The following is a 27,033-nucleotide window of genomic DNA, read 5'->3' as shown; positions in this document are numbered from 1 at the left end:
CGAGTAGCTGGGACCACAGGCGCCCACCACCACGCCAGACAATTTTTTTGTATTTTTTTAGTAGAGACAGAGTTTCAACGTGTTAGCCAGGATGGTCTCGATCTCCTGACCTCGTCATCCCCCCTCCTCGGCCTCCCAAAGTGCTGGGATTACAGGCGTGGGCCACCTGAGCCACGGCGCCCAGCCTATATATGCTATATTATAAAAACTGTAGTTTCATCTATCCACAGTATACATACATATATCTGGTGTACACAATGTATCTATATCTTACTGTAGGTCTTTGAAAAGCACTAGACTAGACTATGTGTTATAAAACCACAGACTTCAACTTCTAATATAGCTAAACAAGCAGCTTCCAGAAGGCAAGAAACCTTGCCTCCAAGACCAGAGGCCACCGAGCCTAGGGACCCTGAGTTTGTTCCTCCTTCATACTAAATAAACGGAAGGGCAAGGTTGACATTCCTTCCCACACACACTATCATAGGCCAATAACTGGGGGTGGGGTAGGCAAGAAAACCTGGGGGAATAAGCATTGTTTTCCTAGGAAGACTAGAATTATCTTAAGGAACTGTTTGGATTAGCAGATCCAACTAAGGTTTTTAATGGGTGTGATCAAAAGTTATTCTTTCTCTTGACGATCAATGGCTGTGTGTTGGGGAGGAAGGCTCACTGTAGACAAAATGAACAAACTGCATTTTCTCTGCACATTGGAGTTTTCCAATGAATGAAAGTGGTGACCGTACAACATAGAGGAAGAAGGTTGTGGCCAGGGAACAAGATGCACAAAGGCTGGGGAGCTAGAAGGACCACAGCAAGTTCACGGGTGAAGAGACACCAACTAGATCCTGGGGCATTCTCTGAGCAGTAATAAGTGGGGCAAGATTCTAAAAGAACTTGAAAGTTAGGCAGAAAAAGAGAGACTTGGTAGACTGGGCAATGAGAAGTCATCAAGGTTCTTTTTTGAGACAGGGTCTCGCTCTGTCACCCAAGCTGGAGTGCGGTGGCACAATCTTGGCTCACTGCAGCCTCAACCTCCCAAGCTCAAGTAATCCTCCCACATCAAGCCTCCCGAGTAGCTGGAACCACAGGTGCACACCACCACACCCGGCTAATTTTTGTATTTTGTAGAGATGGAGTTTCGCCATGTTGCCCAGCCTGGCATCAAGGTTCTTAGTAGACAAGGAACACAACAACACTGACAACATAACAATAAAAACAGCTACAATAATTTGAGTTGCAACCACGAGCCAGGCTCCATGCCAAGTGCTTTTCAGGGACTCATGATTTAGTCCTCCCAATAATCCTTTCAGGATTTCCACATTACTGAGTTTTATTTCCATAGTACTTATGGAAATATTACCTAAGGCTTGAGTCTTAGATTAAGTAACTCGCCTAAAGTCACACAGCTGTTAAGTGGCAAGAGGGGGTCTGAGAACAGGAAGTCTAACTTCAAAGCCCGTATTTCAAGAGAGTTTTAGGGACAGAAGTCTTCCAGAGTACAATCAAGGTCACTCGTCGTTTTTTTGGAGGGAAGCGCCAGTAAAGGTTGTGGAGATGAAGAGGGGGTGGATTTTAAAGAAAGCAACAAGAAGCCCTGGGGATAAATTAGATACATGCGAGGGGGGGTCCAAGTTTTCTAGCCTGGGAAATAAGGATAATGGTTGTAACCAGGGGAGAAAAAAATGGCGGCCCTTATGGATAATGTCTGCCTGAATGCTTACCTCTGAACTTGTGCCACTCCTCTTGTTCCCATTTTTCAGACTGAAAAACCACTCTGCCAGGATCTTCATGTTGAAGCTTAAAGGGACTATTAAAAATGATTATTCTAAAACATCTATAGTTGCAAGACTGTAGAAGGAGCTGAAGAGGAAAGAGTGGTAGCAGAACCTGCTAATGGCCTGGCCACGTGGCTTTCAGGCTTTACCATCTCAGGGCACGCCAGCCCAACTGCCAGCTGCTACCAATGGCATCAAGAAGTCCCTGAGAACCTTCTCTGGCTGAAGACTACTCTGACAGCTTTCATAGATCTCAAGTACTGGGATCAACAGGCCCTGAGAGCAGTCTTCAACCCATGACCGAAAGCAGCGTGGCTGGCATAGGCGCCCCACGTGCCCCAGTGCGGCTGAGTTCCACCACCCACAGTGGATCTGATGGGATAACTCATGACTGGCTGCCTTCCCTTCCTCATTTCCCTCTCCTGCACCTACTGGTGTCTTCCTGGGATGGTCTCCCAAGTAAACCATCCACCCTTCAATCCTCCTTGCAGGGTCTGTTTCTAAATTAAAACCAAAGGCATAATATCTCCAGGAAGGATCTCAGGAAGGTGGCACTTCAGTCTGTCTATATCTGCTTAGAATATGAACTTCAAAAGAGCCACATTTGGAGATATTTCCAGTTAAGAAGCCTATGAGAGTTGCAGAACAGGGGATAGTCTGTCTGGGAATGATTTCTTCACCCTCATATCCCTATCATAGGGGCACAGTTCCTGGTATGCAGTAGGTGCCTGATAACTGCTCACTGAATGAACGTGAGGACGATTTGTTTCCCCCAATTTGTGCAGATGTTTTTGGCATTTTCCTTGATTAATTCTTTAAAATAATTTCATACATGCGAAATATGTGAAATCAGACCTGTGAAATATTAATTAGTTCCATCCAGTTCTGATCATTCACCTGATCTCTTTAAGAGAATGAGAAAAGCAGCAGACACAGGTTTCACTGAAAATGTCTACATCTGTTCCATTGCTAGTTCCAGCTGCTCACATGTATATGAGGCACAGTGGCAAACCCAGTGATGATTTAATTTGTAAGTTTCCCCCATACTCTATGAAAACATCAAGCTGAACCCCACCCTAACTTGGTCTCTGTAGACTTTGTATGATTTAGGGGTAGAGGCGAGCCCCTAAAAGAAGACTGAAAATCTTGCTGACCTGCTGACTGAAGTCAGTGTTTTCTTATTCTGAAAGAAATCAAGGAGATATCAGTGTATCTGCACACCTGAGTTTGTCGAGCCATTCAGACCAAGTGTAAAAGTGAGTGCTGTCGAGGAAGTCTGTTTTGTGTATTAGACATGCTGCCAGTTATACCCAGTTAGACTGGGTATAATCTTTGGGTAATTCTGGAATTAGGACTTTTCATTTACCAAGTAGGTAAATGTGCTCAGGGGTGGATGAAGAGAAAATCAAAAGGTGAAGACAAATAAAAATAATCACTGACAAGGGATCTGAAAAGCCCCTTCCATCACTAATGGTCAGACGTGAGAACACAGAATGTCAAGAAGCAAAATCCTATTTCCGGTGGGAATTACAGCAAATATTCCCCAACCCATCCTGCATATTTTTTCCCCCTTGAAGGGAACTCCATTTTCAGCGTGGAAGGGGAAGTCTTCAACCCTGGGATAGAAACAGTCAGAGGAATAGTTGTGAGGTGGTCAGTCTCAGGGGAAAGCCTGGGATTTGGAGTCAGGGGACCAGACAGTGAGAACTATTAATAGGCGGGTACCAAAGAATGTGTGACTCTGGGAACACAGTTGCCTTGGTTTCTTCATCTGTAGAATGGGACATTAATGCATCTTATCATTAGGTATTAGTGGCAGTATTATTACGTTAGTATGAGAACCAAATAAAATAATGCAGAGAGCAGCATCTGATAAATGAAGCCCCCTCGCTAGTATGATGTGATTTTTCTGTATCACCCAGTGCTGCCACACTTCCCCGGAAGTGTCAAGAGGCCATTCTAAATACTGAATCTAGTCACAAGAACCAACATGATGGCCTTAATTTAGAGATATTTATTAAATAGTCATTATAGAGTCACTGTTTTATTTTAAAGGCTGCAAAAGGATTCAGTTTGCTGAGTTAGGAAATTTCAGAGTGCAACAAGATCTCTTAAACTGGCTGGGTGTGGTGGCTCGCACCTATAATCCCAGCACTTTGGGAGGCTGAGGTAGGAGGATCACTTGAGTTCGGGAGTTTAAGACCAGTCTGGGGAGCATAGGGAGACCCCATCTCTACAAAAATAAATAATTAGCCAGGCATGGTGGTACACACCTGTGGTCCCAGCCACTCAGGAGGTCGAGGTGGGAAGACTGCTTGAGCCCGGGATTTCAAGGCTGCAGTGAGCCCTGACTGCGCCACTGTACTTCAGCCTGGGTGACAGAGTGACAGAGTGAGACCCTGCCTCAAAAAAAAAAAAAAAAGAAAAGAAATCCGGGGACAGTGGCTCACACCTGTGATCCCAGCACTTCGGGAGGCCGAGGCGGGCAGATCACAATGTCAGGAGTTCGAGACCAGCCTGGCCAGCATGGTGAAACCCCATCTCTACTAAAAATACATTAGCCAGGTGTGTTGGCACACGCCTGTAATCTCAGCTACTCAGGAGGCTGAGGCAAGAGGATCGCTTGAACCCGGGAGGCGGAGGCTGCAGTGGGCTGAGATCGCCCAACTGTACTCCAGCCTGGGTGACAGAGCAAGATTCTGTCTCAAAAAAAAAAACAAAAAACAAAAAACTCTTACATTATCTAAAATCTAAACTTGTATAACATACTAAAATTTGTCTCCAAGTGGGACCTGCTACTCTCTGAACCTTAAGAAAGTGGCACCTGCAAAGGCACTGCAAAGGTTCTAGGCACACATTTGGAGAAGCCATCTGTTAGCAACTTCAGCAAGGTCCTGGTAACTGGCATGTATCCTTCAGTTCAAAAAGAAAGTCCCCCAAACTATGGGAGCTTAATGCTCACTCCCAAAGAAGCACTGCTCCATTATCATGAATACGCCCTGGGACGGTTCTGTTGGTTACACACTCATTCTTCTTTGAAACGCAGGTGGGAGGAAGAAGGAGATAGCTCTAAACAGCCTCAACATGAAAAGCGTCAGTCAACACAATTCAATAGTTAACCACGATCATTTCGATCATTTCATCATTACCACAGCCAAGTATTTGGTCCTTATGCTCGTTTCATCTTTGCAAAGGAAATATTTTATATATATTTTTTTCCCAGCAAAATTGTTGGAAGATCTGTGGCTTCCTGGAAAACTTATTATTTTAATTGTGATCTCTAACCCCATGTAGGTAGTAGAAACATGGCAAGCACAATGAAAGTAACAGGAGAATGTACAGACGGGTCTGTCCTTTCTACTTCTATAGACTTCTCAACTGAGCTGCCTCTGAGAAACAATGCAGAGAGGTTGGCTGTGACCATGAGCAGCACAGTTCTACTATGGTTTGCCTAAATAGTCTCCTGATTTCTCACTTCCATACCAGGCATAGGTGAATCTAGTGATCGTGAAAATCAAGAGTGGAACTGAAGGGGATTCCTCTCTTTGCCACCCATAGAAATCCTCAATACTGACAGCTTCTGGGATGGAAGGGGGAAAACTGAGCCCGATCTCAATACTGCCATTTCAGAACAATCTCATCATTGAGGAGATAATGTGAATATATTTGATGATATGCAAATATCATCTGTGTGTTATCATTTTACTCAACACTCAAAACACTACTGAGTCTGCCAAGCAGATTTATATAGCTTGGCAAATTTTCATTTCATGAATGACACTTCATATGAAATTATTTTCACTGACTAATAGAATAACAGTGATAGAACAGATCTTGAGGTGGTGACAGAATAAAGCCATGTATTCCAGCAAAATTATAACCAACTAATCTCAAACATCCCCGTATGATGTTCCTATAATTTATAAATAAAAGGGGCCCTGGTTTATAAGTAACCCCTAAGAATATGCCTTCCCTCTTATTATAGACTGGGCTAGGGCTCTTTCATGCTTGTGGTCAGTCATCTTTTTCTATATGTACATAGGCTTCCTAGGGTACACTGTATCACATCACTAATTGCCATCTTTTCCCTACTCACTATGGGCACAAGCGGCCTCTTAAATTGTCAAGGCAAAAGTTCTCTCTTTCACTAACAGGTTCCAGGGCTCTGCAAGCAATTCCCCAAGGTCTTCTTTAGAGAACATTTTAGAAGCAGTGGTTTGCAAACTGTGTACACAGTGGTACTGGGTTCTAGAGTGTGCCCTGGGCATAACCCAGGTGACAACAGCAGGCTCTGGGCTCCTAGTTCCCTCAGAGCAGCTCTGTTTTTATTTGACTCATACATGAGGGTCTTGTATAAGATTCTATTTGGTGCTAAGTATAAAACAAAAATGATGTCTACGAAAATGTGTGCAAACCATTGCAAGAAATGGTTCTGTCTCCCTCAGGCACTCTTAACCTCCCTCACCAGGCTGCTCTCTGCAAATGGAGGTGGATGCATTTACTTTCCTTTAAAGAAGCTTACCCTTTTCTCCTCTTCCAGAATTTGAAACAACTAGGAATTGAAGCAATTAAATATACTCATTTTCAACATTCAGAAACTAATCCAGACTTCTGCACAGCAAATCCTTTCAAAGTTAAAATTCATTTTTCTCAAGTGTACTATAAACTGGATTTAGCCGACCCATCCCCAATTTCGATTTTTTTTTTTTTTTTTTTTTTTGTTGCTATCAGCGAGAATGGCATATACCTGACATGTATTCTTTATGGACCTTTTGTTATAAGCAATGAGAAGAATGAAGCTGCCTCTTTCTCTTTACCTCTCTACACTAATCCAAAATTGACACTGGCATTTGGTTGGTATTCTGGAATAATTATTAGAAATTTGGCATAGCCATCCAAAAACAGCAGCTTCAGTGAGTATGTGAGTAACTAGCTGACAACTGAAAATGAATTGAAATGCTATTGAACATCTTGTTCATTTGTATTAGGAAAATAAGTTGCACATGGTCGTACCATGATCAATTTTCCTAATTCCAAAATCAGAAAGAAATAAACCTAAATGCCACAGGTTTGCAGAGAATGAATTGTACCCCTCCAAAGCCCCTTTCAAAATGAAGTGTTCTGAGCCAACTATTTGAAAGACAATAGAGAATGAAGGTAGATTCTAGAAACCAACAAATCCCATTCACTTCCTTCAGTTTGTAAAAACAAGCAACCGACATGTTTCCTGCCAAGGAACACACTGGTAGATAAGAAAGCTCCCTACAGGAAATCCTTGCTAAAAGAGACCAGTTGTGCCATTAAACTTAATCTTCTTTACCAAGTTCCAATCAGTTAAATATCTGGGTGATTTTGCATATATTTCATAATCCCATGTTGTCAAATATTTAACTTCTAAAGTACATATTTCTATGGCATACATGCACAATATTAAATAAACATTAAAATAGAGTTAGGACTCTTCTCCGCCCCACTCCCCATGCAATTAGTTGATGAAAATAAGGGAAATTTCCTGTTTTTTAGAAGACCAAATTGTTAATTGAACAAGTTTTAAAACTGACCATTATTAATTAAGATAAAGCTATTCAATGCTTTAAATTGCCATGACTTGAAGGAAGACATTTCTAAATGAATATCAAGAACAGAAAATCTGAAGACTGCCATTAACAAGATTAGAAAAATATAAGGAATGTATTTGCTTTATATTTTACAAGGTTCAATGTTGATCCTCAAAATCAAAATTTAGGACAGGGCCTCTTTGGTTATTTTTTGCTTAGCAAAATGAACCGGGGGCGGGGTGGAGGCTAGGGGGAGGGGAGATCTCCAAACTTTTTTCTATATAGTCCTCATGGAAATCATTACCAAGATACTGGAGATATTTGCAATTTTGATACTGGGAACATCTCAATTATCCTAAAAACAAAAGCACTCTTCCCCATCCACAAAACAGGAAACTTTTCTATCATAAGTCAACTGGATAATAATAATGACAGTTATGAAGCAGTTCTTATTTTCATTTAGATTTTCCTTTCCCCGGTTAGCTTCTGAGAACACTCTCTTGTATTTCCCAAAGTACCAGGCAATCTTCATCCCTCCCCTTCACCCCCCTACCCCCACCCCCACCACCCCACACACAAACGCAGCCTTAGAGCAGGGTTCTAAAAGGCCACCAGTCTGTAAGTTCCATTGCTTGAGTTCAACTTTGAACCCTCTTGCAAGCACAAACACCTCATTATAACTTCCCCAGATGACTCCTCATCCACAGGTAACATTCTAACCTTTCTGACTCTCAAAAGAGTTTTGTTCTAATGGTAGACACACAAATCAGTTTGATTCCACAATTAAGTGTTCAAATACATTGTTCTCAGCCTTCCCTTGCACAGCTCAGAGGTGGCAAAATGCAAAGTAAGCCTGGGGGCTCATCCTTGGTTTAAGGCTGTTTCCTCAAATATTTCCAATAAAAATACAGTTATGAAATCTAGGAGACCACATTATGGGTTGTTGTTGTAAAATGACCTTGATTTGACAGGCACGATCTCAGGTTTCAACAGATGCTGTGGGAAAGCTTACGGAAGCCAACATGTTCTCCAGGCATCTGTGATGACATGCAGGTTTTGTTTTTGTTTTTGTTTCTTTTTAAGTGGTGGTCATGGTAGAGTATGTATGTGTAGTGGGGGTGGGGTGGGGTTACTCCTCTCGGTTTCCATGACAACCATGTCTCCACTCATCAGTTATTAGATACAATCCACTTCCTGTGTCTAAATTTTTAAGCCAATCAGAAAAGTGTTTATACATTTAACAACTTCTGGGACAGTGCTTCTTTAATGAAATCGCTTTAAAGGCTCAAATGAAGATGTTTACGGTTTGTACAGATACAACATTGCACAATGTTTACTAATTCATATTTTTATATGGTGCAGAATGCCCTTCTTCTTGGATGTGAAATGCATTATCCTCAAAGCAGATGCCACAATCTCTTAGAATAGTGTGCAGGCTGATTTTGATTGTTTTCTTTTCATTGTCTTTTCCTTTCACTGTCACAGTTTTAGACTTAGTGCATGAAACGTGCTAATGCCCAAGGTACTTAAATTATCAAAGTAATGATACAGTTAAGCATCCATCTACTGATGGTCCGCTTTAAAGACTCAGATCCAAAACCAGTTAGGAATCATTATTCTAAGTTGAACAACTTGGCATTCTACAACTTACGAGCAGAAATCATTGAGAATGTATTGTAAAGTGCAGTATCTATACGTGTAAGCTAGTAGCTTACATCTGCAAAGAAATTTGTCACCAAAATGGCCTACTTTATCTGGATAGAAACAACAAAAAAATTAAACATAAAGGTATCTCGAGCAAACTGCACCCGAATGAAAAATCGACCCTGCAGAAATCTGTGCACAAGAGGGCTATGTGAAACTACAGCACGATTTTAAAAGAAGGTTTTGGGTGACTGTTTTCATAAGTCTCAATCTAACTGACCAATCAGTGTGAGAGTTAAAGTGGGCTCCAGTCATTCTTGCAGCCTTCAGAGCTCTGCACCCTCCGAGCTGCTCTCCTCTCTAAGGCAGAGCCGGCGATCAATGAAAAACAGGGAACAAAAGGAATATAACAGGATGTCTTCCTTAGCTAAAGAAAACGATTCCCTTTTTCCTCAATGAGCCAGTCGCACCCTGCCTACGACAGCTCCACACGGGAGCTTCCAGCAGACCAGTCCTTTCGGGTGAGGCACATTTTACATTTGCAATCATGTGTCCCAACTGCTAGCAAATGTGTCACCTCAAGCACAGCCTGTGACGGAGGGCTCCCCGAGCCCAACCAATTGAAACTAATAAATTAAATAAATTTATAATCCCACAATTAAAAGCTCCCGAGAAAGATTGCATTTCCCTTCCCCAAACGTCATCCCGGGAGTATAAACAAAGCATGAAAAATAGTCTCTTCAGCCTTCCCAGCCGGCAATCATGGTTTTCCCCTCAAAACAATGTTTCTCCAAAAAGAGAAATCTTATTACCCTCAGTGGAAACTCATCTATAGATGTCATATCAGGATAACCCGTTACAGTATTGAAAAGAGGCTGAAACTGCCCATAGATTTGACACTGTTTATAATTGATAGCAAAACAGTTGCGACAGCAATGCTGTAAACTCTGCCCAGCCAAACAAACTCCACATTTAACACGTTCCTTCCTTGAAAATAAAAGTAACGCCCGGGGAGCCCACAGAAGTGGCTTCCCTAAAAGTAATTAACAGAATTGCATCAATTATTTGATTATTTTTATAAATATCCATTTGTCTGCAATTTTTTTAAAAAAATTTAAAAAGCGACTATCCACACATTCCTAAGAAACTTTTTTTTTTTTTTTAATGAACTTACTTTTGAGACAAAACTAATGAAAATAAGCAACTTGCCATGGCTGGATCTTTCCCATTTGGGCTGCAAGCTATAAATCAATCTGAAACCAGGTGGAAATAGGGGGGCGGACACCTTCAAAAAAATATCAAAGGGTGCCCCAAAATGCAGCAGCCTGAACACGGAGGGCTTCTCGTGGCAGTGCTAAACCCGAGCAGATTAGGAGGCAGGAAATGAGCCCCATTTTCGTTACCTTCGATCGCCTGCCCCCCCGCTGCTTCTCGCGGCCGCATTGGGGGGCTGCGGCGACGCTGGACTCGCGGGTGGCCCCGCCGCCGGGTCGCGCCGTCTCCCGGCCGAGCTGCAGCAGATCGCGGCCGGAACCCCGGCTCCTGCGCCCGGCGCCCGCCCGGGGTCGGCGGCGCGGCTCCCACCCGGGCCTGGAGCCCTGCTGGGTCCTAGTGCGCGCCGCGCGCCCGCCTCGCGGCCCGGTTTGCAGCCCGCACCGAGGGCAGGCAGCTCCCAGCGCCGCGAGTCCCCGGGCGAGGCCGCCACCCCCTCGGCCCCTTGCGAAAGCGGCCGCGGGGTGTGCGGATGAACTGGAGCTTAATTTCAAATCCTGGCACAAGATGTTCAAAAGAAAGACATTGGCTCCAACTGAACTCTTAGAAGGCAGATGCTAGGATCTGCAGCCCCAGGGTAAGCGTAGGGCAGTACCTGGCAGACAGAGGTTTGCCCGGTGCACTGGTGACATTGGCCGTTCACAGACGATGAGACGCGGTACGGGATCGATAAAGATAGATTTCAAAAATATAACGCTAAAAAGAAAAAGGGTTGAAAATGCGTGTGTTTAAAACAATGTTTTAAACTGTTATTCCCAATATTTTCCCCCTGTTGACAGGCCCTTTTGCATTTCGCTTTCTTTTACTTTATAATATGCTCTTTTAAATAACAAAGCCCCATATGGCTAAACATGTAGTCATTTGATTTTCAAAAGACCTCAAAAATTGCATCAAAATATGCACTCATGTATCTCCTAAGAAATCAACGAGAAAGAATTAATGGTGGCATATGGCGTGCCTCATAGAGAAAACTTAATTACAAATTAAAACAAATGCAAAAATTCACAAATTCAGTAAACTGAAAGTAAATTATGATCCTAGATGTATACACAAATCAGCTCATGTACAATTAGGAAGACTGTAAATTCCAGGTTTCTCTTTCACAAAGGGGAAAGGGTGTTTGTTACATGAACTCATATCAGATTCCTCTCGTTTGCCCCCAAAAGAGCTTTCAGCAACCTCTTGGCACATTCATTTACTGCAGCCCACCTGGAAAGCAACTTTTAATCTTGCAAGTGCTCATTTAAGAGGACAATTCTATTAGCCCTTAATTCAAGCTAAAAGTGCTTTAGTTCGAAAAGCCTGTTTGAAAGGCTTCAAGACTGGGAGCTTTTTTTCAGTCTTTGATATCACCAAGTTTGAAGGTCACAATTCTGTAAAACTGCTAATAACAATGGCACTGTGGTTTACACCATAAGGAAAATCAAATATGTGCTTTCTGATTTCTATTTTTGAAGCAGAAAAAGTCCCTTTGAAAAGTACTCTTGCCCTCCCCCTTTCCAATTTTAGCTAAACAAGTGTAATGGAAGATTTTTAGTATTAATTAAACATCAAAGGCACTTTCTCTGATGCCTTGTATCCACACAAAAAACTAGTTGTCATATGTTACATTTGTCAATCTTAAATTACTTGCACATACATCTCATGCGATCTTTACCACATCTCTGTGAGAAAGCAGATACAATAATCTGCAATTTTCAAATGAGAAATTGGAGGTCCCAAAAGGTAAACTGACTTGTTCAAAAATCACATGGCTGGTGAGCAGAGCAGCTGGAATCCCATCCTGTCTCTGCTTCCAACAAGCCCTGTTTTTTGAGTGCATCACCTGGCCTCCCAACTATCTCTCTGTAAGTACTGCAGAAAATGAAGCATCTGAAACAAAAATGCAGGTAGGTTTTTTTAGTCATCATTTCTTACCTGTCTCAGAGCAGCAATTTGCCAGCAAGGAAATATGAGGCTTGTTGGAAATATGTTAGTCTCTGCTAAAATGAGAAAGATGGCTAGGAAGACCCACCCACACTGGTCAGATTTCCGTCCTAGAGCTGCCCAGGGCAACCTGGCAGACAGAAAACTTCAAACTCTGAGGCTGAGCAATGCCTCATCCCCCGTACGTCTTTTTGCTCTTTATCAGAAATTAAGAACTGACTCCACTTGACACATGGAGAAGTAGCATTTTCTCAAATTGAACTTGGGTTGCTATGAGCAGTCCCAGCACCGAAAGGCCTCAAAAACTCTGGAAATTCATACATAAGGTGGCCTATTAGTGGGATCCAGGGTGTCTCTGTCCAGACCTGATGACCCCTGGAACTTTGATGGGTCTCTACCTTCTCAGCCCTCCTGCACCCATGGTAAAGTCAACACCCAGTTCTGTGTGTGGCCGACCCCTTCCTCCTCGCCTCTGCCAAAAGGAAATGTAACTTCTCTGATGATATGTCCTTAAATGCCAGCCAGGTGACGGGCTGGGTGACATTTAACTGAAAAAAAAAAAAAACAGAAACATTTCATGCTGAGAGGTGATTCATTCCTTTTCTCGTGCAGTTCACAAGGACGGGGCTAGGCATGGCTATACATTGGAAAATGTGTCTGACCTTCCTGGAAGGATTAAAGCAAAACTTACTTGATGAATTCATTTGATCCCTTTGTTGAAAACTGGTCTAATTACTTTATAGTCACACCATCCATGTGCCTGGCAAATATTGCAATGCTAGGCTCAAAGCAATCTTAGCCCCAGTAGCAAATGATGAGAAGCTGGGAAGAAATGCTGGTGGTGAGCTGAGTTCACCTCTATCTCAAAGCTAGAGCACACCAGAAGAGGTACTGGTCAGAAGAAACTGTCATTCATTCATTCATTTGTCCATCCATTCATCCAATTGTGTGTGTATCAAATGTTGAGCAAGGTACTGTTCTAGGCTCTGGGTAGAAAAAATAAAGTTTTCAAGCACACCTATCGTATGGAGCCCACAGACAGGCAAACAATTGCAGTGCAGTGGTACCAGTGGAGCCGTAAAATCATGACACCAGGGATATGAGGGCAATCTGGCTGCGACATCTGTCATCCCATTGATCTCCAGGGTTGATTCAGCTGATCTGGCTGGCTAGGCAGGTGTCCCCTTTCTCCTTCACCGCTCCATCTGCGTCCCTGCTGAAGCTGCGCACTCCATCGAAGAGGACGACCATCCCTGATAGAGGAGGACTGGGCTTTGGTCAAGGGTGTATGAATCGCTGTGCTCCCCTGCTAGAACCTCCAAACGGGCACTGAAATCACTGGGGCTCTCTACTCAAACACCAACTGCCCTGGTCCTGGGCCAGTTGTCTTCTAAGCATTCCAGGCCTGCCCTTTGCTCTGTGTTGCCAGGAGCTGTCTCTGGCAGGATGAGTTTCACAGACACTTGGGTCAGTTGGTTGGTGGCTGGATATGGCCAATGAGGGGCACTGGAGGAGTGGAGGAAGAAAAGAAGATAGAAGCCAGAGACCATCATTGTGTCCCTCCTGCCTTTCATGGCATCTCTAGCAGTGGCTGCATCTGGCGGAGGCTTCTGTCAGGTGACTAGGCCCTGGGCTCTGGTAACACTGCCACTTCCTGTTAACTGTCCAGCGTGAGGACGTTCTTGGCTCTCTGCTGGGATTAGTTTCTGGGTGACTTCCTTGAAATGCATATGAGAGTGGGGAAAAGAAAGTCCCCACTGGAGAGGATATCCTGGGCAAAGGCATGAGTGGATGCCAGCGCACTGCCTGGGGAGCAGTGATGCTAAAGTGAAGGCTTCGGATGAGGCAGCGTCTGTAGATCCTGCTGGAGGGGCCAGCAGGATCCAGAGTCTACCGGGCTTTGAACTTGATTGTGATTTCTACATGGGAAACCCCTTTATCTCCCTTTAGCCTTTGCTTAAATGTTGCCTTCCCAATGTCTCTTCCTCCTCCTCATCCTGCTTTTTTCCTTCTTCCCTTTCCCTTACCACTTTCTAATACATTACTATTTACTTATTATTTTTATTATTCATTATCTGTTCCACCACATACACACACACACACACACACACACACATATGAATAAAGTTCTACAGGACCAGGAATCTTTGCTCTATTCAATGATAATTTATAAGAACATAAAACAGTGACTGATACATAGTAGGTGCTCAATAAATGTTTTTAATGAATGAATAAAGTTAATTAATAAAAAGTTATTTATAGTAGAGTTCTCCAGAGAAACAGAAGCAGTAGGATGTATTTATTATAGAGAGAGAGAGAGAAAAAAGGGATTGATTATAAGGATTTGGGTCATGTGATTAAGGAGGCTGACAAGTCCTCAGATTTGCACCCAGCGAGCTGTAGGCCAAGGAGAGTCAGTGGTGTAGTTCCATTCTGAAGGCCAGCAAACTCCAGACCCAGGAAGAGCTGATGTTTCAGTTGAGTTTGAAGGCAGGAAAAAAACCAATGTCCCAGCTGGAGGCAGTCAGGCAGGAGGAGGTAGTCCCTCTTACTAGAGGGAGGGCCAGCCTTTTGTTCTAGTTGGGCCTTTGGCTGATTGAATGAGGCCCACTCACATTAGGGTGGGTGTCTGCTTTCTTAGTCTACCTATTCAAATGTTAATCATTATTATTATTTTCTTTGAGACAGTCTTGCTCTGTCACCAGGCTGGAGTGCAGTGGTGTGATCTTGGCTCACTGCAACCTCTGCCTCCCAGGTTTAAGCGATTCTCTTGCCTCAGCCTCCCAAGTAGCTGGGACTACAGACATATACCCTCATGCCTGGCTTATGCCTGGCTTATCTTTGTATTTTTAGTAGAGATGGGGTTACGCCATGTTGGTCAGGCTGGTCTCAAACTCCTGGCTGCCTTGGCCTCCTAAAGTGCTGGGAGTATAGGCATGAGCTACTGCACCTGGCCTCAAATGTTAATCTTATCTGAAAAACACCCTCACAGACACACCCAGAATAATGGTTACCCAAATATGTGGACACCCCATGGCTCAGGCAAGTTGACACGTAAAATTAACCATCACATTGTAAAAGATTGTGTTTTATCAGGATCATTCTAGAAAGTGTATGGAGGATTATTTAGATCCAAAATATTTTAGATATCAGAAGGCAGGGTGACTTATTAAGAGGTAACTATTATCCTAGTTCAGAAGCAGACCTGAAAGAATTCATCATTGGTGGCTTCAGATGACCCTTCAGTGACCCATGGGTGACGTGTGATGTTACACACACCGAAGGCATCACACAGACACAACTCTCGGAGGAATCCATCAGAAGTGCAATGCCTAGAAAAGAACACAGTGGATAACTACGGGGGGTCCTGGCTGCTCTTGCAACAGGCCGAGGACAACAGTGTCTTCTGGCCACTTTAACTGCTCAGTTGCAGTAGACACAAAGCAGGGTGGCAACCTGGCTCCTTTTGGGGGGATTTCTCATTCCACGCAATGGTCCTGGTGTTGAGTGGGAACAGGCTTCTTATAGCACGACCGTAGAATTGGGCCCAGGGTGGGCACTTGGCATGCTGGGCACTTGACCCCATGCCAGGACAATTAGGGTCCTCTGAAGTTCCCTAACTGAAGCCAGGGGAAGCGAGGATCCTTCTCTTCACTTGGATTGCCAAGCTTGGGTACCACCAGTAGCCCCACCCTCGGTTTGCAGGCTCAGAAGACAGATAACTGCGCAACTATTAGCCCAAGCATGACGTTAAAACACGATGAAAGTCCAATATAAACTTTGGATTATCCAAACAAACTTTTTTCCCCTCCATCATCATAAGCAGTTTAGAACAGGCTGTATATATCGCCACCGTTCATATACACACAGGGATGCACCAAAATCCTCACCGTACTGGGACGATCCCTGGAACACTCCCCAGCTTTCTAGATACAGGTGGTATCAGGTTATCCTGAAAGAAAGATTTTCCACTTGCTTCTTTGTATGCTTCCAATTGCAATAAAATGCCGCTCGTCTTCACCCTATGAAGTCACAAGCCTTAACATTCCCCATGAAACCGATAGCCTCACCCTTTTACTAATGCAGGCTTAGGAGATGGTGAAATCACACGTGACTTGGATGTCATTACTTTTACCCACCATTTTATAAGGGATTTATTGCCTCTTAGCGATGACAGCACTAAATCAGTCCTATGAATCTATGCTTGTCAAGAGGAATGGACAAAACTCACTTTGATTCCTTTGTCTCTCTGATATTTATCACATTTATTCCTTCGTTGACCAAACCCAGTAATCTGCCAATGGGCTTGCTTTGGCAATAGTGGCTAATGAGTGACATCTCATCCCCAGTTCTTAAAGATCCAGTCATGGAATTGCCCACAGTTTGTGCTTCTCAGACCCCCTTCTCAGTTCTGGCTCAGGCCCTTTAGGAATCATTTACCCTAGGGTCTGACTCCCAAGCAGGGCGGTGAGGAAGGCCTTGAGAGGAAAGCGTGGGGCAGAACGCTGCCAAAAAAACAGCCCAATCTGGCTCTCAGCCAACCAGCTGGCTTCTGCGCTAAGGCCTCTCCCAGCCTCTCCAGACCCTCCTTTGTCTCCCTTAGCCTCCCTTTCTCAGCTGTCTCGCCTCAGGTAATCATCCACACTCTGCACTTCCCCAGCTCTTTTTATTCCCGCATTTCAGATCACTTTACACACGTTAATTAAGCCTTAAACCACTCAGGAAAGAAAGCAAAAGGCGTGTGGGGATGTTTGCACTGCGCTCCTCCCAGCTGCTCTGGCCCGGGAGCAGGCCAGCCGCGGGCCGCCCCACTCCCACCCCGGGAGGAAGGAGAGCCGCAGAGGCTGCCGGAGACCAGGAGGGCTTCTCCTGCGACACGCAGGGTTGGGGTGTCAAGGGTGGAAACTGACTCCACACATCACAGAACACCCCGTCTCATTGAGAGGCACATGTCATTGTTATGGGACAACCTCCCATGTAGCGGTCACCTGCCACAGTTGATCCAGATGACCTTTGGAAGGTGAATCCTGGGCAAGACGGCTGGTGGAAAGAGGCGGTCTCTGCATCACAGCTGGGTTGGGTGCACTTCAGTCTGTACCGGTGTGGTCGTGATCGTGGGGTTTTTTTTTAATTTTTTTTTTTTTTTTTTTTTTTTGAGACAGAGTCTCGCTCTGTCGCCCAGGCTGGAGTGCAGTGGCCGGATCTCAGCTCACTGCAAGCCCCGCCTCCCGGGTTTATGCCATTCTCCTGCCTCAGCCTCCCGAGTAGCTGGGACTACAGGCGCCCACCACCTCGCCCGGCTCGTTTTTTGTATTTTTTAGTAGAGATGGGGTTTCACCGTGTTAGCCAGGATGGTCTCGATCTCCTGACCTCATGATCCGCCCGTCTCGGCCTCCCAAAGTGCTGGGATTACAGGCTTGAGCCACCGCGTCTGGCCAATCGTGGGTTTTTGAATCAGAGATGTCTTAGGTCACATCTGGGCTCTATTGTCTCCCAGCTCAGCTGTCTTCCACATGTTGCTTTGTATCCCAGGCCCCACGGTCGTATCTGCAAAGTGCATGTGACAGTATCCACTACCCTCCCTCTACCTGGATTTTTGTGGAGGATGAAATTAGATCGTGCATGCAAAGTATTGGCATGCCTAGTGGTAGATGTTAGAGCTTGTTTGAGCCATCTCTATGTGTAGTCCCAGCCAGTCGGAATTAATGTAGTTCTGCTGTGGCGGTTTGGACCCTCTAGCTCAAATTGTTGCTAAAGTCTGTCATTCACAAGAAATGGTGGGGAAATCCAAATGAAGTCTGTAGTTTAGTTAATAGTCTGTATCAGTGGTAATTTTTTAGTTTTGGTAAATGTGTCATGGTTATTTGAGACATTAACATTACAGGAAGTTGGGTGAGTGGTGTGAACTCTTCTGTTGTTGCAACAAATGCTCATCTAATAATAACAATAATCTTGGCCGGGCGCGGTGGCTCAAGCCTGTAATCCCAGCACTTTGGGAGGCCGAGACGGGCGGATCACGAGGTCAGGAGATCGAGACCATCCTGGCTAACACGGTGAAACCCCGTCTCTACTAAAAAATACAAAAAAACTAGCCGGGCGAGGTGGCGGGCGCCTGTAGTCCCAGCTACTCGGGAGGCTGAGGCAGGAGAATGGCGTGAACCCGGGAGGCGGAGCTTGCAGTGAGCTGAGATCCAGCCACAGCACTCCAGCCTGGGCGACAGAGCGAGACTCCGTCTCAAAAAAAAAAAAAAAAAAAAAAAATCTTATGAAAATACATCAAAGTTCGTAATGGCTACACAGCGGGCGTCATACTTCACCTGATATGGTCAGGCTCTGTGTCCCCACCCAAATCTCATCTTGAATTGTAATCCCCGTAATCCTCACAATCCCCACATGTAAAGGGAGAGACCAAGTGCAGGTAATTGAATCCTGAGGGCGGTTTCCCCCATGCTGTTCTCCTCATAGTGAGTTCTCACAAGATTTGATGGGTTTATAAGGTGCTCTTCTGCTTTTATTTGACACTTCTCCTTCCTGCTACCTTGTAAAAAAAGGTGCCTTGCTTCCTTTTTGCCTTCTGCCATGATTTCCTGAGGCCTCCCCAGCCATGCTGAACTGTGAGTCAGTCAAACCTCTTTCCTTTATCAATTACCCAGTTTCAGGCAGTCCTTTGCAGCAGTATGAAAATGGACTAATACATTACCTATATTTTTAGTGTACTCTATTAAGATACCTCCATAGTGAACAAAAACATGCCAACTCTTTGTTACCAAAAATAAGAGGCAATTTATGTTATCTCTAGTTGTTATCACCACCAAGAAAAATCCCTTGAGTTTTCAGCGTCTACAAGGTACCGTATTGAACCTTCAAATAGCAAATATTACTATCCGGTAAAACCATGACCTGTGTGGCAGTCATTTTAAAGTAGCTATTTGGATGTAAGATACTTGATAGCCTTACCATTCAAGCCCCCAGTGCTTCCCTTATTTCACAGAAAATGAATGGCTTGCCAGTCAATCAGCTCTGAGCCTTCCCTTTTGGTGGGTGGTGACTAGGAAGAGCAATCTTGTCAAACAACTCTGTAGATTATATGCGCTTGCCACTCTGAGTAGTTTTTGAGAGGTTCATCTTAAAATGCTGAGGATATCTTTTCTTTCCCTAACGTAATAGGGACCAGATGATTTAAATGCTTTTATGTCCTCATTTCTTAATACCATGCAAATTGTACTCGCAAAGGGTCAGAAGGAGATCTTTCTTCCTTTCTTCCTTTCTTTTTTTCGACAGGGTCTTGCCCTGTTGCTCCGAGGCTGGAGAACAGTAGCTTGATCATAGCTCACTGCAACCTCGAATTCCCCAGGCTCAAGTGGTTCTCCTGCCTCAGCCTCCAGAGTAGCTAGGACTGCTGGTGTGTGCCACTACGCCCAGCTAATTTTTCTCATTTTTTGTAAACACAGGGGTCTTGCTATATTGCACAGACTGGTTTCCTGGACTTAAACGAGCCTCCGGCCTCAGCCTCTCAAAGTACTAGGATTATAAGCATGAGCCACCACACCCAGCCCAGAAGGAGATTTTCATTGAGTGAATGGTGAGTTTTATGAAGAGCCTCGACATGGATCCCTCCCATCAAAGAATGTGAACAGACAATGGCTACATTAAGTGGGTTCTGTGAGACTCACAGCTTTAAAACGCAGACCCTCTGTCTTGTCAAATTGCTCAGGTCTCCAGGTGATTGGAATCTGTGAGGTGTGACTCCTGAATGTAGAGGAGCTACACCTGGACATTTGATTGTGCCTGTTGGCCGAGCATTCATAATCAACAGTTGGGTTGGCATCTGCTACCCGTGGGGCATTAATGGATCCGGGCCTGTGAAGAAGGTTAGGGCATAGCCCCAGTTCTCAAGTATGAGAATGACATTTGTCACTCTTTTTAGTTGCCCAGGATGTGACCCCTTCCTGTGCCCGGGGAATCCCCAATCTCAGGAGGCAAAGCCACCCCCGCTAAAACTGGAAATGGCACAGATCACATGCCCACTTTTTCTTGCAGTTGAGAGTACAAGGGACATAACCTAGGTTTCCCCAGCAGCTGGGGATAGGAGGGAGTAGGGTAGTGCTTCATTCAGCAGCCGTAGGAGTGCCAGCAGCCTCTACGGCAGAGCACAACAGCATTGGTGTCCATAGCAGGACCATCACCTGCCCCATCTGCAGCATGAATTTAATTTAGGCCTTGATCCAGACTGCATCCCCTTGGAGCTGATCCTCTAGCTCTCTTAAGGATCCTTGTGAGCCACCCACCATCCTGTAAATAAATGCCCTTCCTGCTGGGATCAGCCATGCTCAGCTTCTGTTGACTGACACAGGAGTCTCCTCTCAGAGTCTCTATCTTGGATACCAGTTGCACCAACAAGCCAGTATTCTTCCAGCAGTGGCATGATGTTCCTGCTGATCCCTCACTCGTCAGACTCCTCCTGTCATGACAACATACACTTAGGGATGGCGCATCTGTGGCCATGGAATGAGATTTCACTAGTTACCTTGGTTGTTGGTGCTAAGTGAATCAACCAGAAATGTAAGCAAATTTAATCTCAAGTACTTTTCTGCATGGGCACGATGGGGCATGCATTGATACATGTTTCTGGTAACACTGCTAGGAGTCTTTCTTATGACACCAGAGAACGTAATACAGTAGAGTTTTGGCCAAAAGAAAGAAACGACAATGACAACAACAATAACAACAACAAAACCCTCCATAGTTACAGGGAAAACATTTTTTGCTATTTTTTAATAGAAAAGGAACAGTTTCAATATTCAGTTTATCTTCTTTCTCCAGCCTCTTTTTTTTGTGTTGTAGAAATCCCATTGTGAACACTTATACTTCATCCATTGACTAGATGACACTGAACTTCATGATAGGAAACTTTCAGTGTGAGATGGATCATCTTGTTTCAAAGAGCAAAGAACTGATCCCTGAAAAGATTGCGAGAACGTGAGCTTCCATTGATAAAAACCAGGAATACAGGTTTTTCATATACTCCCAGCAACTTAAACGTGGAAGTAGAATAATTTCTTCCAAAACAAGAAGACAAAGATATCGTTAATCCTTTCAATTGCATTACTTTTAGCAGCCGTAAAAATAAGCCCAGCAACAAATACTCAGGGTCTTAAACGAAAGCAGAGTGGATTTAAGAGAATTGGAGCAGAGGGCACAATGAAAGTTCCTTTGCTTTCATTTTGAATTTTGTGTGTGTTCAGTTGTCCAGCGACTGTGACTCCATGAGGGAAGGTGATCATCCCTGCACAGCTGCAAAGGGTAGGGGCCATGGTTTCCACCTTTCTTCCTCCCATGTCTCTGTCAATCTGGCTTCCACTGAAATCACTTTCACTAATGCACTAATAAATCCCCAGCGGCTTAATCTACCTATCTATGCTGTGTCACACTGCTGCTTTCATTTTCTTGCAATTCTTGCCTTTACTGAGCTCTACATTCTTCCTGTTTTCCTTCCCCTTTCTGGTCAGTCCTTCTCCATCTCTCTCACTGGCTCATCCTCCTCCCCGCCGCCCCCCAACTTAGGCCATAGTTCTCTCATGAGTTATTTTCTCTTCCATTCCACATGCTTTTTCTTGGTGATCATGTCCATTTTCATGCCTTCTGACAATCACCAGTAACCAATGACCAGCACATACATACTTCCTGAATTTCAAATCCCTGTCTCCAATAAGCTCCTGGACCCCTCCACCTGAATATTTTGCTGTCATCTCAAATTCAAATTCAGTGTCTCAGTCTGGATTATTATCATTTTGCTCCAAACTTCGGCTTTTATTGTTTTTTTAGACAGGGTCTTGCTCTGCACCCCCGGGCTGGAGTGCAGTGGCATGATCATGGCTCACCGCAGCCTTTACCTCCTGGGCTCAGGTGATCCTCCCACCTCAGCCACCTGAGTAGCTGGGACTACAGGCACGCACCACCATGCTCAGCTAATTTTTTGTAATTTTTGTAGAGATGGAATTTCTCCACATTGCCCAGCCTGGCCTGGAAGTCCTGGGCTCAAGCGATCTGCCCTCCTTGGCCTCCCAAAGCACTGGGATTACAGGCGTGAGTCACTGCATCCGACCAAACCTTCACTTCTTATATTCCTATATTAACTGCCCAGAAAGCTCAAAATTATCCTCAGCATGCCCCTCCCTCCTGTTCCACACTCATTCACCAAATTCTACAGATTCTGCCTTAGAGATTAATCTTAAACCTGGCCCTCCTCTCCATCCTTCTGGCCTTTGCCTCAGTGAAGCCCCCTTCCCCTTCTATGGCTGCAGTCCCTGACACATCCCCACACTGCTTCACAGTTATCTTGCACCACATGAGACAGACTGCTTGGGCAGCCAAGGGAGGAGAGCTCAGGCAGATCTAGGAGGCCAAGCAGATGGGAGCCAGCAAAGGAACAAAGGTTATCCACGGGGTCAGGACCCTGGGGGATCCTGAGGCTTGAATAGAAGCTATAGTTCTGCAATTGTAGCAAGTCCTGCCTCCAGCAGCAACCAAGCTGATCCCTAACTCCTCAGAGGATTCCCAGGGTAGGAAGGAAGCTGCCCCTGGCCATAGAACTCATTACCCTAAAATACCACCTCAATTCCATCGCTTCCCAGTCCCCAGTCTGGTGATTCCCCATCATCCACAGAATCCACAGAGTACACTTTCCATTTCCCACCGAGTACTCCAGGACCCCGTAATTGTTCATGCAGCTTTGCTGTTGAGTATGTCAGTTACTCACCTAAATTAGCCATTCCCCTCTCTCACACTTAACTATTGACTGTGATTTTCCAGCCTCTGAAATTTGCCTATGCCTTTTCTCCTCCTAGAATCGTGTCCTATAAGTCCTCAAACCTATTTGTTTAGGTCTTATGTGGTTTTTCACTTGTTAAACCAACATATATTTAGAACCAACTAGGGGCCACGCCAGTTCCAGCAAGTAGAGCTCTCCCCTCAAGGAGCACTTAGTCTACTGGGAAAGGTGGACAAGGAAAAGGAATTTGCATTACAATGTGATAAATTCCACCGTGATGTTGCCGTATGATGTCCTGGGAAAACCTTTCTGGGAATCTCTCAAATCTCATCACCATAGAGATGTTCACATTAACTTACAAAGAAACCATTTCCTGTCTTCTGAACGCCAGGGCTATGATTCTCAACTTTGTTGTACAAAGATTCATCTGGGGCCTGTAGTCCCAGCTACTCGGGAGGCTGGAGAAGGAGAATGGCATGAACCTGGGAGGCAGAGCTTGCGGTGAGCCAAGACTGCGCCACTGCGCTCCAGCCTGGGCGATAGAGTGAGACTCCGTCTGAAAAAAAAAAAAAAAAACTCATCTGAGGGCTGGGCGCGGTGGCTCACGCCTGTAATCCCAGGACCTTGGGAGGCCGAGGCGGGCGGATCACGAGGTCAAGAGATTGAGACCATCCTGGCTACCACAGTGAAACCCCGTCTCTACTAAAAATACAAAAAATTAGTCAGGCGTGGTAGCGGGCACCTGTAGGCCCAGCTACTCAGGAGGCTGAGGCAAGAGAATGGGGTGAACCCGGGAGGCGGAGCTTGCAGTGAACAGAGATCAGGCCACTGCACTCCAGCCTGTGCGACAGAGCAAGACTCCATCTCAAAAAAAAGATTCATCTGGGGAAGCTTTCTTTATACACATTCTCCAAAGTCTCACTTTCAGAAATTCTGATTCAGTCGACCTGAGATTCGGCCTAGGAATAAACATTTTTCATAAACCCCTCAGTGATTTTAATATAGGAGAGGCCACAGGTCACACTTAGAACAACATTGCTAATGCATTTACTGTTTTTGCAACTCATATACCATACCAGATACTTTCTTGTAGCCTACATGCTTACATGAATGGCTTATGTAGTTTGCTAAATAATAGATCTTTAAGAGCAGAATATTTTACTTATACATCTTTTTTTGTTTGTTTGTTTTGAGACAGGGTCTGTCGCCCAAGCTAGAGTGCAGTGGCATGATTGTGGCTCACTGCAGTCTTGAACTCCTGGGCCCCAGCAATCTTCCCACCATAGCCTCCCAAGTAGCTGGGACTACAGGCAGGTGCCACCGTGCCTGGTGTATTTTATTTTATTTTTTTTAATAGAGACAAGATCTCACTATGTTGCCCAGGCTGATCTTGAACTCCTGGGCTCAGGTGATCCTCTCGCCTCAGCCTCCCAAAGTGTTGGGGGTTACAGATGTGAGCCACTACGCCCAGCCTCCTTATACATCTTTATACTCCTTCAGGGCATAAGAATAGTACATGAGTAATTGCATTTCTTTTGTACTTCATAAGTCCTTAACAATTTTAGTATAGTCATATTTTGTATTTACATTTTGATAACTATATATTGATTTCATAATTTAATTTTTTTATAAAAAAGATTGTTGTGAGGACATGTTGCTGCTGAGAGGCTAAGAGATGCTAGTGACAAGGTGGGGTGGGAATGGGAGGTGCTCCTGCACCCCAGGGGCCTACACTCTCAGGTGGGGGTGATGCAAGCAGGGTGCCTACTGCACAGACCAGCTCAGGGAGGTTCAGGCTGCACTAACATGATGCTGAGAGAATGTCTTAGAAAGGTGCCGTTGGGCCTTCACGGGTGGTGTTCTGTTTTCTTTTATTAATTTTTGTAGAGACAGGGTCTCACTATGTTGCCCGGGCTGGTCTTGAACTCCTGAGCTCAAGCCATCCTTCTGCCTCGGTCTCTCAAAGCACTGGGATTACAGGTGTAAGTCACCATGCCCAACCTAGAGGCTGTGTTCTTTAAAGTCAAATCTGAGGCTGGGCATGATGGCTTGCACCTACAATCCCAGCAATTTGGAAGGCCGAGGCGGGTGGATAACTTGAGGCCGGGAGTTCGAGATCAGCATGGCAAGACCCCGTCTTTACTAAAAATGCAAAAATTAGCCGGGCGTGTTGGCGCACGCCTGTAATTCCAGCTACTCAAGAGGCTGAGGCACGAGAATCTCTTGCAGCCGGGAGGCAGAGGTTGCAGTGAGCCAAGATTGTACCACTGCACTCCAGCCTGGATGACAAGAGTGAATAAAATAAAATAAAATAAAATAAAATAAAATAAAATAAAATAAAATAGTCAAATCTGACCTCCTACCACATCCCACAATTGTGACAAGCCATTCTCTCAAACGATGTTTCCAGTGGCATTTTCAAGAAAATTCGGAGGGAAGCCCATGAAGCCCAAGACTCCCGCCCAGCTGGAGGCTGCCTGCCTTTGCTTGCAACCTCCCTTAGGGCACCGTGCCTGACCACACCTGCCTGCAAAGGCTCTGGGGCTTGCAGGACTTCTGGAGCAGCTGTACTGAGATGTGGGTCTCAACCATGTGGGTTTGGTTCTGCCCTCTCTATGCTCGGACTAGATCTCTTTCTAGACGTAAACCTAACTTCCCCTGTGACGCCACATGCGCTGGGCCAGGGATTGTTGCAACCTCCACAGTTGTGTTTCCCGGACCACCCACTCAGCAGCATCCCAGACGGTGAACCAGAGCCCTAGTTGGGCCTGGAAATCACTGGAAGAGAAATAAAAGAGGATTAAGCTGGGATTACTTTTCCTTCTTATTTACCACTCCCTGAGAGCTCTTCTTCCCCAGCCTCTGCAGCTGGCCTCTCTTCACAACTGAAACTACCAGCCCCCTTTTGCCCCCCCCCACCATCATATAGCATTAGCCCTACTCTAATCTTTCTAGAAAGTTCTTGCTCTAGCGTCCAGAACAAGTCCAGATATTGAATAAGGCATATTTTGGAGCTCAGGACCCAGTAGGATGTAGCCTAGTAGCTGTAGCAAAACCGGGAAGATTGGTTAGAAGTGGACCCAGAACTAGAACAGGATGGAGCCCAACTAGTCCCAGGTGCTGTGATGGCACCCACTGCGGTAGTGCCATCATTGGGCATACTCATATGCTTTAGTCCATGCTCAGGGACAAATGGAGCAAAGCACCTGGGACCTAGAGATACAGTCAAATGGAGTTAAGCTAGTCCATTGGTGGATCAAGGGTCCCTAGCCACTGGGCTGAGTTTGAGGACCTTTTCTCAGGGGGAGGCTGCACTGCCAGGTAATTTAGCAGAATAGGGAAGCAACGCAAGAATCCAGCTGTCAGATCTGTGGGTCAAGGAGCGTACTATGACTTCTGAGCAAAACTAGTTTTGATATTTGAACAAAACAAGAGGGAAGAGGGCTGAGGCTTGGAGATAGGCTTCACGAATCCTGCCTGCCTATGATTCTCCTTATAGAATTCAGAGGAGTAAACAATGCCCTATGCCAGGACTGACATAGAATGCGGAGAGGGTAACCCAGGCAGCCCCAGGTACTCGCCTGGGTCCAAAGGCCAACCGTGGCCTTCAACACTGCAACATTTCTTTACTATACGAGTGGTATCCTCCATACTCACATGTCATGGTTTATGCTATCTAAAAATTAGATTGACCTGTAGTCCCAGCTACTGGGGAGGCTGAGGTAGGAGGATCCCTTGAGGAGCCCAGGACGTCGGGGCTGCAGTGAATCATGATCATGCCCCCACACTCCAGCTTATGCAACAGAGTGAGACCCCCATCTCAAATAAATAAATAGGCTGGGTGTGGTAGCTCATGCCTGTAATCCCAGCACTTTGGGAGGCTGAGCTGGGTGGATTACAAGGTCAGGAGTTTGAGACCAGCCTGGCCAATATGGTAAAACCCTGTCTCTACTAAAAATACAAAAAATTAGCCAGGCGTGGTGGTGGGCGCCTGTAGTCCCAGCTACTCGGGAGGCTAGGCGGGAGAATCACTTGAACCCAGGAGACAGAGGTTGCAGTGGGCCGAGATCCCACCACTGCACTC

The 27,033-nt window shown here is 45.1% G+C and overlaps 1 protein-coding gene and 1 long non-coding RNA gene across 4 annotated transcripts in view; both read right to left on the bottom strand.

Moving 5' to 3' along the window:
* The window catches only part of FOXN3 (forkhead box N3), a 472,003-nt gene extending 461,480 nt beyond the window's left edge, over window positions 1-10,523 (bottom strand). For 2 of the 3 annotated variants that reach the window (XM_011949431.1, XM_011949433.1), the window contains exon 1: window positions 10,384-10,509. The gene's annotated coding sequence lies outside the window, so the exon portion shown is untranslated. Of the gene's footprint in view, window positions 1-10,383 lie in introns of all 3 variants that reach the window. The other variant, XM_011949430.1, reaches the window with a different exon arrangement.
* Window positions 10,524-20,924: 10,401 nt separating this feature from the next.
* Window positions 20,925-23,509, bottom strand: LOC105517059. The gene is made up of 2 exons (XR_001002600.1): window positions 23,309-23,509; window positions 20,925-21,138 (listed from the first exon to the last, which is right to left on the bottom strand). It is a non-coding gene; the product is annotated as an uncharacterized LOC105517059 (long non-coding RNA).
* Between the last annotated feature and the right edge of the window lie 3,524 nt (window positions 23,510-27,033).

Source organism: Colobus angolensis, unplaced genomic scaffold, assembly GCF_000951035.1.
Source record: "Colobus angolensis palliatus isolate OR3802 unplaced genomic scaffold, Cang.pa_1.0 Scaffold3, whole genome shotgun sequence".
In the NCBI taxonomy this organism is placed as follows: Eukaryota; Metazoa; Chordata; class Mammalia; order Primates; family Cercopithecidae; genus Colobus; species Colobus angolensis.
This window is presented reverse-complemented; position numbering and strand designations above follow the sequence as displayed.